At 41.4% G+C, this 20,223-nt stretch overlaps 2 long non-coding RNA genes and 1 pseudogene across 2 annotated transcripts; 1 reads left to right on the forward strand and 2 right to left on the reverse strand.

Annotated features, from left to right (window-relative positions):
- Positions 1 to 27: 27 nt before the first annotated feature.
- Positions 28 to 872, reverse strand: LOC133723554 (uncharacterized). The gene is made up of 2 exons (XR_009853109.1): positions 525 to 872; positions 28 to 451 (listed from the first exon to the last, which is right to left on the reverse strand). It is a non-coding gene; the product is annotated as an uncharacterized LOC133723554 (long non-coding RNA).
- A 3,077-nt stretch (positions 873 to 3,949) lies between these two features.
- Positions 3,950 to 5,899, forward strand: LOC133723553 (F-box protein At2g02240-like; annotated as a pseudogene).
- Positions 5,900 to 6,270: 371 nt separating this feature from the next.
- On the reverse strand, positions 6,271 to 8,296 carry LOC133723958 (uncharacterized). The gene is made up of 3 exons (XR_009853363.1): positions 8,188 to 8,296; positions 7,438 to 7,513; positions 6,271 to 6,479 (listed from the first exon to the last, which is right to left on the reverse strand). It is a non-coding gene; the product is annotated as an uncharacterized LOC133723958 (long non-coding RNA).
- Positions 8,297 to 20,223: the final 11,927 nt, after the last annotated feature.

Consider the following 20,223-nt stretch of genomic DNA (forward strand, 5'->3'; position numbering starts at 1 on the left):
ATCCTCTCCCTTACTGCAATACAAGGCTGAACTAAGGGGCTGTTTACATTGGATATTCAATTAGCCTCGTACAATTCCCCCGTTTAGGGCAATCAATCATTTTAGTTGCTTTTTTTGTGTAACAGATAATCACTTCCATCAGGAATCCCGTTCCATTGCACCGCAGTCCTGGAAATTTCCCTCCATAATTTTTTTCGTCATTCATATATCTGATAGCAGAGACTTGGCGATTGCTGGTGAATGAATCATACAAATGTTGTACGTTATCACTGCGATACAAGTCATCTGCTTTTCTAAAGTAAGCCTCCAGTCTTTGGAATCTCCAGTAGGCGCAGCTGCCGTGCTTGTTGTATTGGTATTTCCAGAAGGACCAAACTGCATTCGGATTGTTTGGAGTCACTACATTGGGCCAAGACTGAAGGAGTTCATCTGGGAGATCGGTTCGCCGCAGCTAATAACAAAAAATGGAAGAAATTAATTAGTTAAAAAAATGCATCAATTAATAGGAAAAAAAATAAACTCACCTTTTTGCGAAGATCAGCAGCTGCATAATTTCGAGTATTACAATATGTAATCGCAGTATTGTATTTGCTCGTAGGTCATAGCCCATGAATGGTGAATCTCTGGTTAAGTGTTGAGCGTGGATTCACAGTTCTGGGAACTTGGAGTACAAATTGCAGGTACTTATCATTCCAGCGTCTCCGGCGTCTGCCCCGCAGTCCACTCCGCTATCCGTGTGGGCAGATATCCGGGCGGACATGCGTTCACAAATCCGGTCAGACGTCAATTCAAATATTCGGGCAGATATCAGTCCAACCATTGGTTCAGAAATGCGGGCGGACAGCGGGGCAGACAGTGGGGCATAATTTCGAGTATTACAATATGTAATCGCAATATTGTATTTGCTCGTAGGCCATAGTCCAACCATTCATGGGCTATGGCCTACGAGCAAATACAATACTGCGATTACATATTGTAATACTCGAAATTATGCCCCACTGTCTGCCCCGCTGTCCGCCCGCATTTCTGAACCAATGGTTGGACTGATATCTGCCCGAATATTTGAATTGACGTCCGACCGGATTTGTGAACGCATGTCCGCCCGGATATCTGCCCACACCAGGTAAAAGGCCAAATAGCTCAATGACTAATGCCAGTATCACTGCCACTATCACTGCAGCCATAAGTGCAGGGATTATGTTGCGGGGTATGCGCGGCTGTCTGCCCTGCTGTCTGACCGGACCTTTGATCACATCAAGTTGACGGATAAATTGCTCACTGAATGATGTTAGTCCAGACATAATTGCAGCGAGTACGCAGTGGAGATTGACTCAGTGCGGGGTGTGGAAGCTCAAACTGGGAAAAAAAAATGAAATGAAACAAACTCCCCAACTAAATCAGAAAGCTAATAAGTTGAGATCAGTAAACCCTAACTATGAGATCAGAAAGCTCTAAAGCTAAACTATTAAATCAGAAAGCCCCAAATGGTTTATGAAAACCCTAAATCAATTCTGAAAGAGAGAAGCCCCAAACCAGCAAAACCAGAACACCCATCAAAATCAAACTATCAGAAAGCTAATAAGTTGAGATCAGTAAACCCTAACTATGAGATCAGAAAGCTCTAAAGCTAAACTATTAAATCAGAAAGCCCCAAATGGTTTATGAAAACCCTAAATCAATTCTGAAAGAGAGAAGCCCCAAACCACCAAAACCAGAACACCCATCAAATATCAAACTATCACACCAATTTGGACTCCCATCAAACGATAATCTAAAATTCTAAATGATTTGAACTACGGCTATACTAGATGTTCGTCTTCATAAACGATTCAACTTGATTTAAAATGAAAAAAAAAAAAAAAAAAAAAAAAACCGAGAGAACAGATTAATCGTACAGGCGATGAGTCTGGCCGACAATAGAAGAAGAGAGAGGTGAGAGAGAACGGCGGCCGGCAGTCAGAGTCGTCGTGGTAGAGAGGAGAGAGTGAGGCAGTCAAGGAAGGAAAGAAACTCTATACAATGCGTCAATGCGAAGCGCTGCTCTTTGACCAAACAAATTTTCGAACTTCCGGTATTGCCCTTGATATTTCCCATGATTTACAGAGAAAATTAGAAAGAGGCGGATGGTTCTGGGTTTTGCCGACACAGAGAAAAGAGAGGAGACGTGGCTATCGATGAGGAGACAAGAAGAAATTCAGATGAAGAAAGAAAATGGGAGAAAGGAAGAAACAGAAGAAAAGAAAAGAAGAAGAAGAGGGAGACGGTGTTAGGATCACAATTAGTGAGATTGGGCTTGTATGGTTTATATCTATTTGGGCCTGATAATTGTGTGGGGTATTGGGTCGGGTTGTTATGCATACGGATCTTTAAGGATCGTTAACTGTTCTGTTATATAAGTTCATAGCCGCATTGTAAGAAACCTATCAATGAAAAATAAGTTTTTATCTTCTTACTTTATTTAGCTTTCTTTAAATTCCTTTCCTTTGCGATGTCGTTCCTTGGCTACGATCCCGGGGATCATAACAGACGGGAAGGAAAGAAAAGGCAGAAAAGAGAAAGGTACAATTTTTACAATGAAGGATACATATAATCCCGTCATTGATTCATGATCTATGGAATTGATGCTTAATGCTAATTATACGAATTATATTGCCTGAGACCAAGTCGAAGAGTTGGCATTTACACCCATTGGGTAATACTCACTGGGTAATACCCACCCAATAATAGTTTGTGGGTAATACCCATCAAATAATTCGCGGGTATGGGTATTTACCCAACCCATATCTAAACGGGTAAACCCATACCCACCCATTTACCCGTTTTGAATATGGGCAGGTTTTTTTTTTTTTTTTCTTTCCTATTTTCAATCTTTTCAGTTTTTTTTTCCTTTCCTTTTTTGACAAAAATAAATTTTTTTATTCTTTTTATTTTCATAGTCAATTGAGTATTTCAAATACTTGAGACATTGTTTAAGAAAGAAATTTTTGGTTTAGTCACGAGGAAGCAATAAGTTTAAAACAAATATTTATTTCCGTAAAACAATTTTCACAACTTGGCGATTAAATGTAAAATAATACAATTTGGTTCGTAAATAAACCATGTGAGATTTACTCACCTCTAAATCCCGCTGCTCTTCTCTAACAGCCAAAATCACAAATGATCGTTCAATGCAATTCAGTCAAGCACCTACTTGCATTAAGTGGAGGTTTTTTGGCTACATCCTCAATTTTGTATGTGCGAAGTAGTAGTACTCCAGTTTCTATATAAACAACCCTTTAAAATGAACACTTACTGTCTCTAACCCATCTTCTGTCTAATATACAATATTCATAAGAGCAACGGCAATGAAGGGAGATTTTACCAAACATATACCCAAATCAAACACACACCTCTTCCAAAGCCCAGCAACCTCTTCGACCAAATTCTTCAACCTCTCCACTTCCTTCTCCTACCCCAACAATCTACCATCAAAATCAAAAACCTTACATCAAATCGAAAGGAATAGACCCTACAACTTGGAATCAAATTCAATCAACCATGAAAACCCCAATTCAATCAACCGAGAAAACCCCCAACAAAAGTATCATCCCCCTCAAAAACATCTAAGAAAAGAAGAAAAAATCCAACAACAAACACCACAGAACGATTCAAACCACAAATCCAATACCTTGCAACCGACCTTTTCTTTCTTCTCTCTTCTTTCCAGAGCTCATAGATCTTCTGCTTTCGTCTCTTCTATTCCTCTCTTCTTTCGCTTTTGTTCATCTTGATGGTCTTTTCTTTCTTCTCTCTTCTTTCCACAACTCACAGACCTTCTGATTTCGTCTCTTCTATTCCTCCTCTCTCTGCTCTCTTCTTTCGGTTTTGATCCCAACCCCGATCAAGGACAGAAATGACTTTTCCACCAACTTGATATTGTCCTGGAACAGTGAGGACAAAAAGGGCTTTTCCGCCTCTTCTTAGGAACAGTAAAACAGTGTTATTCTCCCTTTATATATAGTATAATTTAATTTTTGTCTTCCGATCCAGTACTACTGATACGAAGGAAAACAAACACGACCACAAATTGTGAAGGAGAAAGAGGCACAGTGATGGATCTGCAGCAGTTGCCGGAGGTTTGCGTAGCCAACATCGTATCGTTGACGACTCCCGAAGATGCCTTCCGCCTGTCGTTGCTCTCTAAGATGTTCAAGTCAGCGGCGGAATCCGACGCCGTTTGGGACAGGTTCATTCCGCCTGAGACACCCGAGATCCTGTCCGAGTCCGGCGAATCTGGATTATTGGCCGCCAAATCCAAGAAGGAGCTTTACCTCGCTCTCTGCAACAAACGTTTCCTCATCGACGACGGTAAATTGGTAAGTCCAAGGGATTATGAAACTTTGATACTCTTTTTTTTTTTTTTTTGGTCAATAGAAACTTTGATACTCTTTCCTCATCGTCTCTTCTATTCAAGAAAAAAGACGTTAGAGAAATAAGCATGACCATATACTTATAAGAGGATTGGCGATGGTCAAGGATCAAATGCTTAATGAAAATCGTTAAGAATATTGACCAAATCATGATGATCCTGTTATTTCAGCCAGTTGGGCTTTGGAATTTTAAGACCATATATGCTTTAACTGAATGTTTTTGTTAATTGCAATTTGAAATCATGCAGAGCTTTTCACTGGACAAACGGAGTGGGAAAAAATGTTACATGATATCTGCAAGAGAGCTTGGTATTATCTGGGGCGATACTCCCCGGTATTGGACATGGACTTCTCATCCTGAATCCAGGTCTGTAAATTTTGTTTTGATTGTTTGTTATATATTATGATATATAGTTGGTCGTTGGTTATAGACGTAATAGTCTTATGGGTTAGGTAATGTGTGTGTGTAACGACGCGAACAGGTTTCAGGAGGTGGCTGAGCTTCTTGATGTTTGCTGGCTTGAAATCAATGGGAAACTTGAAACACGCGTGCTGTCCCCATCGACTCTGTAGCTTACCTTTCGTTCAAGTTTACTCCAAAGGCTTATGGATTTGCACATCTACCTGTGGAGGTCACTATAGGTCTGGAGGGAGGAGAACATAGTAAACAGATTGTGTTTTTTCCCAACGAAGGAGAGATGGACTACTCAGAAGGAGAGATGGACTACTCAGAAGACTCAGAAGGAGAGATGGACTTCTCAGAAGGAGAGAGCGATGACTCTAAAGGACTGAGTGAAGATGCGGAAGGAGATAGCGATGACTTTAAAGGACTGAGTGAAGATGCGGAAGGAGAGAGCGATGACTCTAAAGGACTGAGTGAAGATGCGGAAGGAGAGAGCAAAGACACCGAAGGAGAAAGTGACGGTGCCAAAGGGGAGACCTGTGACGCCGAAGTGCCTAAAGTAGTGTTCAATGACGACCGATACCAGAGGGAGGATCGATACCAGAGGGAGAGATCCGGGTGGTCAGAGATGGAGCTGTGTGATCGATCCCAGTGGGACCGATACCAGAGGGAGAGATCCGGGTGGTCGGAGATGGAGCTGTGTGATCGATCCCAGTGGGACCAATACCAGAGGGAAGATCGATACCAGATGGAGGGACCCGGGTGGTCGGAGATTGAGCTGGGTGAGTTTTTTTGTGAAGGGGTAGAAGATGGGCTGTTCAAAATGCATTGTTTGGCGAATGGCAATGGTCATTGGAAGAGAGGTCTTATTGTTCAAGGCATTGAGGTCAGACCTAAGAGGAAGTAGTAGAATTCATCTCGTCTATGAAGGGGGTTTTGATTCTCGTTTTGTTTTATATTAATTGTCTGCAACTTAAGAAACGAAACACCCTTATACATTGCAATTTTCTGCAATTGACATTAATGGATCATGTGAATTGCTTTATTGTGTGAACTGTGAAGTATGAAGTCCGTACTCGGTATTTAAAGAAATGGTACTTATATAATTTTAGTCATTGGCCAATATGGTAGATTCATATGTCATTGTTTCTGTTAAAATTGAACTTGTGATGCGTCACTCATCAGGGCGGAACAAGAATTTAGACTTTCAGAGGGAATACATAGACGGGTGCGCTTGAAATGCTCAAGGCTTCTAGTCCACATATTCGGATCAGACAACGTGTGTGTCCGATTCTTTGTCCAATTCCTTTCAAGTTCCTTCAACAGAGCGTGAAGGGGATCAGGTGGAGAAAGATTGTTGCAGATTTCTAGTGAAGAAGGATGTCACGCCCCGGATTTTGAATAACAAATTCAAATCCGAAATATGAATTAATACAACTCACATAAATACAACCTGAATTTTTTTCTCAAAACAACCACACCTCACATCGCTCGATATTACATAAACCAAATCTCAAATTTGTTTATTACAGCACACTCTCACCAAATTATAAATGTAGCTCAATGAGCATAACACACCTCACAAAAGAAAGTCAGATTCACACAAATGCAGCTACTCTACGCAGCTCGATCACCTTCCTGATTTTCCTGACCTGTAGGATTACCCGCTACACCGTTTGAATAGTGTACCGGGATTGCAACAATACAAACCCGGTAAGTTTTTTTCAAAGCTCGTATGAGTAAATGAAAGGATTGCACGATTTAAAGTAACCAAATCAACTCAAGCATAAATTCAACTCAAGTATTTTCTTTGCATAATAATTGAAGTGTACAACGTCACTTCAAGCATCAATCAACTCACATCTCACAATGACCACCACAACACAACTACACTTTCTCTCTCTAATACACAAATGTATACTCATGGGCATACGATTCTTATTTTAATCCCCCATGCAGTATATTATACTCCAAGGCATACGATAACTCACGTTATCCCCCTAGCAGTATAGTGTACTCAAGGGCATACGATAACTCAAGGTTATCCCCCTAGCAGTATAGTGTACTCAAGGGCATACGATAACTCAAGGTTATCCCCCAAGCAATACAAAGGCAGACAGACTAGAGCTCTAACTGAATCGTAGAGTGTCACCTTGGCTAAGGTTCACCCTTACGAAAATATTTGTCTCAAATCACTCGACTCCTCATTTAACTCATCTCAACGACTCAACTATAGCACTTTACTCAATTACTCTTTATCACACTCAACTCAACCTATAAGATAAATTATATCTTCTAGAGAGTAATGCTCGAATTGTAAATCAATCGCATCAATTCCACACTTCACCAAATACCACACATCCAATATATATTCCACGTAAATATATATATACGTAGTCACCCACACAAGAATGACCACTAATACCAACTATAGTTCACATGCATTAAAATCAGGAAATTCATTTTTATAGTTTAAATACATTTTACTTACCTATGGACCGTAGTTGAGCAAGTCCATATAATTTAAAACAAATATTTATTTTCATAAAACAATTTCCACAATTTCCCAATTAAATAAAATCACCGAATTTCGGTTCGTGAATGAACCATGTGCGATTTACTCACCTCGATATTCCCGCTGCGTCTTCAATTAAACACAATACACACCGAAACCGCTCACCCAAGGAAGACCGTCAATCACCTAATCAAACATGACCTTAACTTAGCCAACAACTTAAAAACATACTCAAACGACAATCCAACGGTCGGATCGAAATTAAATGATGATCCAACGGTCGGATCCTCACGGATCGCCTTTAGGATCACCCTACAAAAATCATCACGAAGATCCAACGGTCGGATCTTCCGGAATCGTCCTTACTAACATCTTCACAAATTTATACGAAAATCCGACGGACGGATTCTCACGAATCGCCTCCCTAATCACTGTTTTGCATTTCTACGAAGATCCAACGGTCGGATCTTCGCCCATGACTACACAAAGCCACTGGGACAGTCATAAGATCATCATATCAAAACTACAAGTCCATCTGACGGTCCTAACTTCACAGATCACAAATCTAACGATCGAAATCGATCGAAACTTAAAAATTCATAACTTAATCATACGATATCCAAAAATTGCGTATAATATATCAAAATGATCGTATTGAAATATAGAATCTAAAAATGCACAGAAACTATATTTTTGACCCCCGGAGGTGGCCGGAAAAGGGCCGCCGGAGTTAGTGGCAGAGCCGCCGCTGACCACCGCCAATGGTGTCGGGGCCAGGCTGCTCTTCTTCCTCTCATCATGCTTAACAACTTTCATAACTACCATGTAAGCTGAAAATGACCGGAAGTGGTCGAAATTACCTAACACAGTCAGGGTGGCCGGATTTTTTTCCAGAAATCGGTGAGAAACTGCAGAAACCGGCGAAGCTCCGATCAACGTACAAATGTCCTCCTTTCGCTTAGATTCTTTCAGGAGACTTGTTGAGAACTTAAAGACGAACTCACTGGTTCAAGAATCACTCAAAACGAAGCTCTACAGCTCGAGATATCTTGATCGAAAGTTTCGGTGGCCGGAAAAATTCCAGAATCCGGTGAGCTTGAGTTCCGACGTAAAAACTTCAACTTCTCGCTTCGATCCCTTCATGAAAGTTGTTCAGAACTTCAATCTGAGTTCACCAGCTCAAGAATCACAAGAAATGATGGTCTGTAGCTCGAGATATCCGGATCGATTCGCTCGTTTTTTTCGATTTTGATAGGGGCTGGCTTCCAGCTGCCACCACGCGCAGCGCCGCCGTGCAAGGACACTTCTGGGAGTTTCAGGAGGTTGAGGCGAGCTCGAGGATGAAGTTTGGTGAGGATTGGTGACCGGTAGCTTGAGATATCAAGCTTGGAACCAAAACGAGCTCAAACCGGGCGGAGCTTCCCGCCGCCGCTGGTGGCCGTTTCGCGGTTCAAGGCTGCCACCTGCAGCTGCGCAAGGTCGAGGCGAAGCTATAGGAAGTGTTCTGGTCTTGATTGGTGGCCGGTGGAGTGAGAGAGAGTTTGGAGAAGTTTTGCTCTGTTTTGGGTGGTTTCGGACGAGAGAGAGAGAGTGTGAGAACTGCAGTTCCTTCCACCGACACTCCTCACTATAGCAGCACCCAGCTTTTTTCCTTTGTTGCTCAAAATCCGGAACCCACTACTCTTTGTTACACTTTAACAAAAAGGTGGTTATTACAAAGGAAATGAACATAATGCAAGTTTAGTTTTGAATGACGCTCAACCTGGCATACAAATTGAGAACTCAAATGTGATTAATGGAGTGATGGGCTATCTAAACGAAACATCCTTATGACAACACTTTGAATATGCTACATGCTGTGACTTGGCCTTTCTCCTATCCTATTTCAGTTAGTTTTCTTTGTTGTTACTTAAGTAACTGACACCAACCTTTGATAATCATTTTATACTGCAGCATTCCATTTTCAATTGATGACTTATCAAAGTCGATGGAACAAATAGACATTTCCAACGTTGAACGACCACCACTTATTCGTGAGAACTCTGGCTTTAGTTTCTGGTTGCCGCGTGCAGATTGATAGCTTTATAACCAAATGCTTGTCTCCCTATGTTTGCTGTCAAGTAATAGCTTCAACCGCTTCTTTCGTGGATATTATGGGGTTGTATATTGTTCATCATGCTCTACCCCAAAATTTCTTCTTTGACACTGCAATGGATATACATAGTAGGGATGTCGTTTCTCCCAGACAGTATAGGTTGAATATTCTTCTGTCTTGTGTTGTACAAGTAGCTAATTATAGTGATCGATCAGGGAAAGAAATTAAAAACACAGGTTTTTTTTTTCTTTTTTTTTTCTCAAGAATTATGCACTCTATACGGCTCTCGAGCTCACTCGATTGTAGTTCTCAGTTTGGGAGATAATTGTATTTTCCCAAAACCACAGAAATGTTTGCAACAAGCTAGACTTTCACCACAGTAGCCTAGTAACATTATTATACGTGTTAATGAGCTACAATACAATCACTGATAGAGATTTCAATGCACGTACAATTCAAATGTTTTCATACAAACACACTTCTAAGCTTCTTTTTTTATTTAGGGTAATTAAAACAGGATTGGAAAGAGCAAAGCCTCCCCAACCCAGTTTACCACATACATATCAAGCTAGCTTAGATTTAACATAGCTTGGACCATATTTATAGATAATTAGCCCCAAGGCTAAACTAAACAACAATACGATGGATACCATATAGCTTGGACCCCTTCTGGCTGCTTCTGCTTCCACACTTCTCTGCCCCAAGGCTATTCCTGTTGGATATGATATGTTCCCCCGACAATTCTGCGTCCCTACTTTTGAACGACAATCAGTCACATTAGGTTTTTTTTTTTCGACAATCAGTCACATTAGTTGCAGTTTTATTGTAACAAATAACTACTTCCTGCAGTAGGGTTCCATTGGTTTGACTGCACCTCAGTCGTGGAATCCCTCCAATCGCCTTTTTTACGCGGTTCTTAAATGTTCGCGTGTCGACTAGCTCTCCCGCGGGGATGCTGATGAATAAATTATCCAAAGGTGGTGTGCGATACAAGTCATCTGCTTTTTTAAAGTAAGCCTGCGGCTCCGTGAATATGAGTTTGGTGCAGGTGACGTGCTTATTGTATTCGTAGCTCCAAAACCAGTCCGAATTGTTTGGAGTCTCTACATTGGGCCAAGAGTGAAGGTGTCACGCCCCGGATTTTGAATAACAAATCCAAATCCGAAACATGAATTAATACAACTCACATAAATACAACCTGAATTTTTTCTCAAAACAACCACACCTCACATCGCTCGATATTACATAAACCAAATCTCAAATTTGTTTATTACAGCACACTCTCACCAAATTATATTGTAAGGCTCAAATGAGCATAACTCACCTCACAATTACAATTGCTGTAAAACTAAAACAAATTCTCTAACCCGCACGATCACCGTCCTGATTCTCCTGACCTGCAGGATTACCCGCTACACCGTTTGAATAGTGTACCGGGATTGCAACAATACAAACCCGGTAAGCTTTTTGCAAAGCTCGTATGAGTAAATGAAAGGATTGCACGATTTAAAGTAACACAATCAACTCAAGCACATTTTAATTTTGTTTTGCATAAGAATTGAAGTGTACAACATCACTTCAAGCATCAATCAACTCACATCTCATCATGACTACTCAATAATAAACAACTTCTTACTCAATATATACTCACAGGCTTATGATTTATTTATATAAATCATCCCATGCAGTATATTATACTTACAGGCTTATGATTAATTATATTAATCACCCCATTCAGTATATCATACTTACAGGCTTATGATTAATTATATTAATCACCCCATTCAGTATGTCATGTCATACCCAAGGGCATATGATAACTCGTTTATCCCCCAAGCAGTATGACGGCAGACAGACTAGAGCTCTAACTGTATCGTAAAGTGTCACCTGGGCCAAGGTTCACCTTACGAATGACTGCTTTCCTCAATTCACTCGACTCCTCATTTAATTCATCTCAACGACTCAACTATCGCACTTTACTCAATTACCCATTATCATAGACAACACAACATCTAAGATAAATCACATATTCCAAAGGGTAATGCTCAAAATATAACTCAGTAAATCACATCAATACTTCACCCGATGTCACACCATCCAATATATATTCCACGTAAATAGATATATACGTAGTCACCCACACAAGAGTGACCACTAATACCAACTATAGTTCACATGCAATAAAATCTAGAAATTCATTTTTATAGTTTAAATACATTTTACTTACCTATGGACCGTAGTCGATCAAGTCCATATAATTTAAAACAAATATTTATTTTCATAAAACAATTTCCACAATTTCCCAATTAAATAAAATCACCGAATTTCGGTTCGTGAATGAACCATGTGCGATTTACTCACCTCGATATTCCCGCTGCGTCTTCAATTTAACACAATACACACCGAAATCGTTCACCCAAGGGAGACCGTCAATCACCTAATCACACATGACCTTATTTTAGCCAATAACTCAAAAACATACTTAAACGACAATCCAACGGTCGGATCGAAATTAAATGATGATCCAACGGTCGGATCCTCACGGATCGCCTTTAGGATCACCCTCCAAAAATCATCACGAAGATCCAACGGTCGGATCTTCCTGAATTGTCCTTACTAACATCTTCACAAATTTATACAAAAATCCGACGGACGGATTCTCACGAATCGCCTCCCTAATCACTGTTTCTCAATTATACGAAGATCCAACGGTCGGATCTTCGCCCGTGACCTCACAAAGTCACCGGGACAGTCATACGATCAACATATCCAAAATTGAAGCAAAACCGATGGTCAGATCTTCACAGATCGTAAACCGAAGATAAACGTAAAAACGTTAAATAGTAACGTCAAAACGTAAATCCACTATTTATCAACTTTTTCTAACATGACCATGTTATATATCAAAACGCTCGTATGGATGCATAGATCATCGCCTAGATAATGAAAACTCGAAATATGGTCTGATGCGCCGCCACAAGCGGTGGTCAGTGGGCGGTCAACGCCAGTCAACCACCTCCGATGGCAAAGTGACCAACTACAAACTGGTTCAAAATGAAAGGGTGATCGACTTCCATACCTGGAGCTAAGCCTGGTTCGGCCTAGATCGTCCTAGATCAAGCGTTGAAGTTGGATTAATCTGGTGCGTCTGATCAGATTCCAGATTGAATCAGGGACGTCGAAATCTTCAACTCGTGATCTTTCACTCCACACTCCAAATCGTCAAGCAAGGAGGATATGAGGATGATCAGGGGAAGGAGGAGATCACAAAAATGGGGAGGATCGGCCCGTGCAACACCGGCACGGCCAAGATCCGATCGGGTCAAAAGCTTGGCTCTGGGGGGCTTCGATCCAGGGATAGAGACAGCGGCGGGGCAAGGAGACACCAGAGGGAGGCTGTGCGTGCGACGGCGAGCTCAAGGAAGGCCGGGTCCGGGGCCAGAGGAGGCTGGAGGACCACCGTTTGGCCGGGTCGGGTCGGTCGGAACCCGAGGGTTCTGAAGGTTTTCGATCGAGAGAGAGAGAGAATCCGGGGGACTATTCCGCAAAAACAGAAAAGTTTCGTCCTTAATGAAAAATAAAATCAGAAAATTCCCTATTTATAGAAAATTCTCAATTTTCAAAAATTCATAACTTAATCATACGAACTCCGAATAATGCGTTCCACATGTCCACGAACTCGTATCGACGAGCTCTACAACTTTCATGAAGGAAGTTTTCCCAAATTTTGAACGTATAAAAAGTCAACTTTGTTGACCCCCTAAAAACGTTCGTTTTCGAAAATAAAATCGTTCGAACTAAGTCCACAACTTCTCCAAGCTTCGTACTCGCTCCTACTATCGTGAAATCATTTCTAAAAATCCATGGAATTTAATTTGGATTTTTCGGGGTATTACAGAAGGAGTTCATCTCGAAGGCCGCTTTTGTTCAGCTAATAACAAAGAATGGAAGAAATTAATTAGTTAAAAAAAAAAATGCATCAATTAAGGTTACGGAAATATCAATATTTTTTTTGTACTAATTTTTTTATTTTTAAATTACATATTTTATTAATCAAACTTATAATTTTTAGATTTTAAACAATTTTTTTATAATAAAAATTGTTTAAGTATATTGGTATTGAGAGAGATTGATGAGAGAAGTGTATTTCATTATAGAGAATAGGAGCCCTATATATAGGGATTACAAAGTGCATAATCTAAGAGTACAAGGATTCCTTATCTAACTTGGAGTAGGAAACCTCTCCTATTACAGCTATAGAACTTATCCTAGTTTGACTAGGCACACTAAGTGTCAATATCCTTCAACACTCCCCCTTGTGCCGCTCAAACTTGGTGGTGACGCTTCATCCGTTGCCTCGTTAAAAACCTTGCTCAAGTGAAAAACCCTGTGGGATAAAAATGAACTCGAGGAGGAGAAAAGAGTGCAACACGTCCTTGATCCTTCGAGACTGAGTAACTCCCCCTGATGTCGAAATCTCCCCCTGATTGCTACAATCATGGGAGTTCGGATAACCTTCTTAATCCGGTACTCTTCACATGTTTCTCGAAGGTGGATTTAGGTAACGACTTAGTGAATAAGTCCGCTACATTATCCTCTGATCGGATTTGATTCACTTCAATCTTTAGAAGTGATTGTTGTTGCTGATTATAAAAGAACTTAGGCGATATATGCTTGGTGTTGTCGCCCTTGATGAAACCTAACTTCATTTGTTCAATACAAGCTGCATTATCCTCATAAATGCATGTAGGTTCATCTGTGGTAGACTTCAAACCACAACTTCCTTGAATGTGTCTAATTATAGACCTTAGCCATATACATTCACGTACGGCTTCATATAGAGCAATAATCTCTGCATGATTCGAGGAAGTAGCAACAAGGGTCTGTTTTGTAGACCTCCAAGATATCGCGATGCTTCCCATGGTAAAGACATAACCTGTTTGGGAGCGACCTTTGTGAGGGTCAGAGAGGTACCCTGCATCAGCAAAACCCATCAAGACATCATTGTCGTTTTGATGGAGGGGGGATAGGGTGAGGCCGGCCACCCTTGATGGTGGTGGCGGCGTTGGCAGCAACATGGCCGGCCACTATGTTGTGGTGGACGGCGGCTTCATGCCTAATGGGGTCCGATCCCATTCTTCCGTCATTCCTTTTCTCTCTGTAGGGATAAAATAGGCCCATATCAATCGTACCTCCTGGGTATCGAAAGATTGTCTTTTCACCAATCCAATGGCGGCGTGTTGGCGCAGAGCTATGTCGAGCTAACAAGTTCACTGCGAATGAGATATCCGGTCTTGTGCACTGAGTTAAGTACAATAATGCGCCTATTGCACTTAAATAGGGCACTTCGGCCTCTAATGCTTCTTCGTCCTCATCCTTTGGACGAAACGGATCTTTTCCGGGCTCAAGACTACGACCGATCATGGGAGTACTCACAGGCTTTGCTTTATCTTCATTAAAGCGCCTTAGAATTTTCTGAGTATATGCAGACTGATGGATCAAAATCCCATCACTACGGTGCTCGAGTTCTAAACCGAGACAAAACCGTGTCTTCCCAAGATCTTTCATCTCAAATTCGGATTTCAAGTATTTAGCAGTTTCCTTCAACTCATCTAGAGTTCCAATTAGGTTCATGTCATCGACATAAACTGCTATGATTGCAAATCCGGAACTTGTTCTTTTAATGAACACGCATGGGCATATTTCATTGTTAATATATCCCTTCCCAATCAAGTAGTCACTTAGACGGTTATACCACATCCGTCCAGATTGTTTTAATCCATATAGTGAGCGTTTTAATCTTATTGAAAACGCGCTCCGTGGTTTAGAGCCACTTGATTTGGGTAATTGAAGTCCGTCTGGAACCTTCATATATATCTCTGAATCTAGATCCCCATAGAGATATGCTGTAACCACATCCATAAGCTGCATGTCAAGTTTTTCGGAAACTACCAAACTGACAAGGTAGCGGAACGTTATAACGTCCATTACAGGAGAATATGTCTCCTCGTAGTCGATTCCAGGGCGTTGTGAGAAACCTTGCGCCACAAGGCGGGCTTTATATCTTACCACCTCATTTTTCTCATTACGCTTTCTAACAAAGACCCATTTATGGCCAACAGGCTTTACACTTGGGGGTGTCTGCGTTACAGGCCCAAATACCTGTCTCTTTGTTAGTGAATCCAATTCAACCTGGATCGCATCTTTCCATTTAGGCCAATCTGCTCTTCGTTGACATTCTTCAACAGAGCGAGGTTCGATATCATCATATTCTATAATCCCTTTCGCAATATGATATGCAAATGCATCATCAATCGCCATAGAATTTCTATCCATCATCTCATGTACACTAGTGTAATTTATGGAGATCTCTCTATTCTCTGGAGTTGGTTCTGACATTGGAGCGTCCCCCAATGATGTCTCTTGGACATAACCATAATCCGGAATATTCTCATGAGATGGATTATTTATATCGATGATTAATGGATTATTCTGTGCCAAACTCGCTTTCTTTCTTGGGCGAGAATCCATCGAACCTATGGGCCTCCCGCGCTTCCTGGCAGGAGCCGTGGGCCTAGCCATAACGTCACCATCATTGAGAGATGGGACGTTGGCGCCATGCTCATGCATTCTTGAGTTGGCGTCATGTCCTCTACTTTTAGGGACATCAATCTTTGCAGGCACGTTTGCAGCAGGTATGTGTGATCTCGTCACTTTAGCGATATCAGAAAACGCATCAGGCATCGATTCTGCTACGTTCTGAAGATCGAGAATTCTCCGCACTTCAATTTCGGACTGTGCGGTTCGGGGATCAAGATGAGACAGAGTGGGGACAGACCACAACAATTCCGGTCGTTCCTGTTGAACATTGATGTTCTTATCTCCCCCTAACGATGGGAAGACTGTCTCATCGAAGTGACAATCCGCAAATCTTGCGGTAAAGAGATCGCCTGTCAAGGGTTCTATGTAGCGGATAATCGTTGGAGAATCATAACCAACGTAAACGCCTAATCGTCGTTGAGGACCCATTTTGGTGCGCTGTGGAGGCGCAATTGGCACATAAACTGCGCACCCAAATATGCGGAAGTGTGAGACATTGGGCTCATACCCAGTCACCATCTGGGACGCAGAAAAGGGTTGAGTGGCAGTAGGCCTCAGACGAATAAGCACAGCTGCATGCAATATTGCACAGCCCCAAGCAGAAATAGGGAGATTGGTGCGCATCACTAATGCTCGAGCAACCATTTGTAGTCGTTTAATGGTGGCTTCTGCGAGACCATTTTGGGTATGAACATGAGGAACAGGATGTTCAACATCAATCCCAATGGACATGCAATAATCATCAAAAACCTTTGATGTAAACTCTCCAGCATTGTCTAATCTTATAGACTTAATAGGATGATCAGGGTGGTGAGCCCTTAACTTAATTATTTGTGCTAGGAGTTTAGCAAATGCAGCGTTCCTTGTGGACAATAACATGACATGTGACCAGCGTGTCGATGCATCAACCAATACCATAAAATATCGAAATGGTCCGCATGATGGTTGAATAGGTCCACAAATATCACCTTGGATTCTTTGCAAGAATGGTATATTTTCTTTGGTGTCCTTTGCATAGGATGGTCTCGATCCTAACTTTGCTAAAGAGCAGGCTTTGCAGAACGAATGATGGGCTTTATAAACAACCAATGAGGATTTTGGTTGAGCCACAAAGGCACAAGTGACTTTAGAAGTAAAAGTTGGAGACAAAGGAGCCTTGGTGGCGTCAATGCCACCCTGAGGCCGCAGGGGGAAGGCGGCGCCGGCCAAGGATGGTCGGATTTGGGGGTGAACGGCGCCGTGAGGCGCAGGGGCTCCTTCGGTGTCCAAAAACCGAGTTTTACTTCTTTTCGTTCTGAAAAAAGGATGTCCGTGTGAAGTCTTTAATATACGGATCATCATGTCACGACTTGGGTGTCCCAAACGGTCGTGCCAAAGCCTATATGTGTCGGAATCCCATAAATCATCTCTCATGACATGGTTGGATTCAATGACTCGAATAGTGGTTGCATACAACCCACTAGAGCGACACATAAGTTTCTCTAATACTCGGTTATTTCCGTAGTCATTAGAGGTGATGCAAAGGAACTCTTGTCCATTCTCACAATGCGTTTCCGCATGAAAACCATTGGCTCTTACATCTTGTAAGTAATAAAGTTCGAGAAGTATGTCCATGACATGAGATCAAATAAATCGATACTTTATTAATAATAGCCAATGATTACATCAAAGTTTCTTGACCAAAATCTAATCCAATATAAAAATCAAACCGTAGACAAATCGTAGTCACTCAATCCTTTCGGTAATTTCAATTTAGTTGTGACCAGGTAAGGTAAGGCGAGATTTTGGTGGAGCGTTGCTCACTTTTAAAACCGTTCTCTCATATCAAACCTTGCCTAGACATCACAAGTACTCTTGAGTACGCCTAGAGGGAAAGAGTTAATACAATAAGTCATTTTATTGATTTAAGGCATAATAGCCATTACATAATTCTTGGAAAAATAAAAGACTATAAATAAAAATCTGCGGCATTTTGTCTTCATCGCCAGATTTAAAGTCTTTGTGAACTCGAAGTCTTGATCACCATGATGCGACTACCTCCGTAGGTACATTGCAAATTCAGGTCCATTGATCAGACGTTCCATATCAGAAATAGACACCATAAAGAGGATTCTCCCTTGATTGAGGCGCATTGGCGCAATATGCATAGTCCTTAGGACTGGTGGCGTTGGAAAGTGGTGCCCATGGCCAACGTTGGCTCCATGGTTTCCAACCCTATTTCCCTCAAAATCACGCCTCCTACGGTCGTGAGATTGTCGCCTTGAGCGATTACCTTCTTGAGCATTTCGATCGTATGGATCATGACGTCGATGGCGACTTTCTCTAGCCATAGAACGATGCTCTTGATAGCTATCTTGAAGCCTATCAAATCTTCTTTGCACAAGTTCATTGCCATGTCTTTCAGCAGTGGCCATAGCTTCAATAAGCTGTTGGAAACTTGTGATCCGTCTTGCATTTACATGAGTCCGGAATAAGTCAGAGGACCTCATAGCACAGACGGGGAAGGTATTGAGGGTTTTCTCAATCAACTGGTCTTCTGTGATCATCTTTCCACAGAGACGCATCATTACTCTGATGCTGAGAGCTTCCGAATAAAATTACATGACAGTGTCAAATTTAGAGAAGCGAAGATCTTTCCATTCTGCTTCTGTATTCGGAAGTATGGAGTCACGAACATTGCCATATCGTTCGCGAAGCACATGCCAAAGCTTTATGGCGCTTTCCTCATTTATGAACTCAAACTGTAGGTCACTATCCATGTGACGTTTCATGAAGGCAAGTGCCTTGGAATTATCTTTCTCAGTTTGAGGGTCTGGAGCTGTTTCTATAGGACAAAGCTCTTGGATAGTATGCAATAAATCACGGGCAATAAGGTGGATCTCGATATCAATGACCCAAATTAAGTACCTTTTGCCTGCATAATCCAATGGAACAAAATCGAGTTTGTTCATGTTTGACATCCTGAAAGATGAAACAAGAACAAGTTAGTTTCGGAGTCAATGCTTCCACGAAAACTAATATAAATAAGATTTCCGAGCTATGCTACCAAGAAATCGATTTCCAAGAATAATTGGATTAGACCGAAACAATGATGTTTGAATGGTCAAAATAGATGCTCACGAACGCTCTTAGTCCGTAGCATACGAACGCTCTTAGTTCGTTAAATCGATGCTTACGGACGCTCTTAGTCCGAAGTCTTACGAACGCTCTTAGTTCGTTAATTGCGTGAATCCCCACGATTCCGCTTTTCAAGAATCGAACCCACGTTATAAGAAAGGTGGGATGTAGAAGAAGGGAGGTTTTCAAGTCCCCGAGAAAAGAAGAAATATTTGAATTATAGGAACTTCAAAACTTACTCTTGAATACTTACTTGGTGAAAATTCGGAGCAGATTCTGTTCTGAACAGCTTGTACCTCGATTGGTGTACAGATCTCAATATGACTCCGATAAGACTGAAATTCGGAGGTTAGATGGAAGAGACAGAGACGAACAACTTTGATGAAGAAAGTGTTTCGATCTGAGCTTCCGAACTAGACGTTTCGAGGCTTGCAAGAAGACGGATGTGCACAGGAACGATAAAAAAATGCAGTGGGTGTGCGTTGGCTTGTTTGCGCAGCAGGGATGCTTCGGTGGCAGCAGGCTGGAACGCAGGGCTGCAGGAAGGGGGCAGCAGGGGCTGCTGTGCAAGGTTGCAAGCACACGGGCGCTCGGGCTGCAGCGAAGGCTCGGCTAGCTCGGGCTAGGGGCTGCTTTGTGAATGAGTTTTGGTTTTCTGTTTTTGTGGTTAGAGTCGTGCTGATAACGTGTTTAAGTATATTGGTATTGAGAGAGATTGATGAGAGAAGTGTATTTCATTATAGAGAATAGGAGCCCTATATATAGGGATTACAAAGTGCATAATCTAAGAGTACAAGGATTCCTTATCTAACTTGGAGTAGGAAACCTCTCCTATTACAGCTATAGAACTTATCCTAGTTTGACTAGGCACACTAAGTGTCAATATCCTTCAACAAAAATATAATTTATCTTTGAATTTTAAAACTATAAGAAAGAATAGTGTTAAGGGTTTTTTTGTTGAGAATTAGAAAGGACAGTATTAGTGTTAAACGAACTAACGAAGTGTAGATGTCACCATTATCATTTCATAATAATAGGCGCCTCTCTTGCCGCACTAAACCCTAGAAAACCCTAGATCCAACTC

Source organism: Rosa rugosa, chromosome 7, assembly GCF_958449725.1.
Source record: "Rosa rugosa chromosome 7, drRosRugo1.1, whole genome shotgun sequence".
NCBI classification, from domain to species: Eukaryota; Viridiplantae; Streptophyta; class Magnoliopsida; order Rosales; family Rosaceae; genus Rosa; species Rosa rugosa.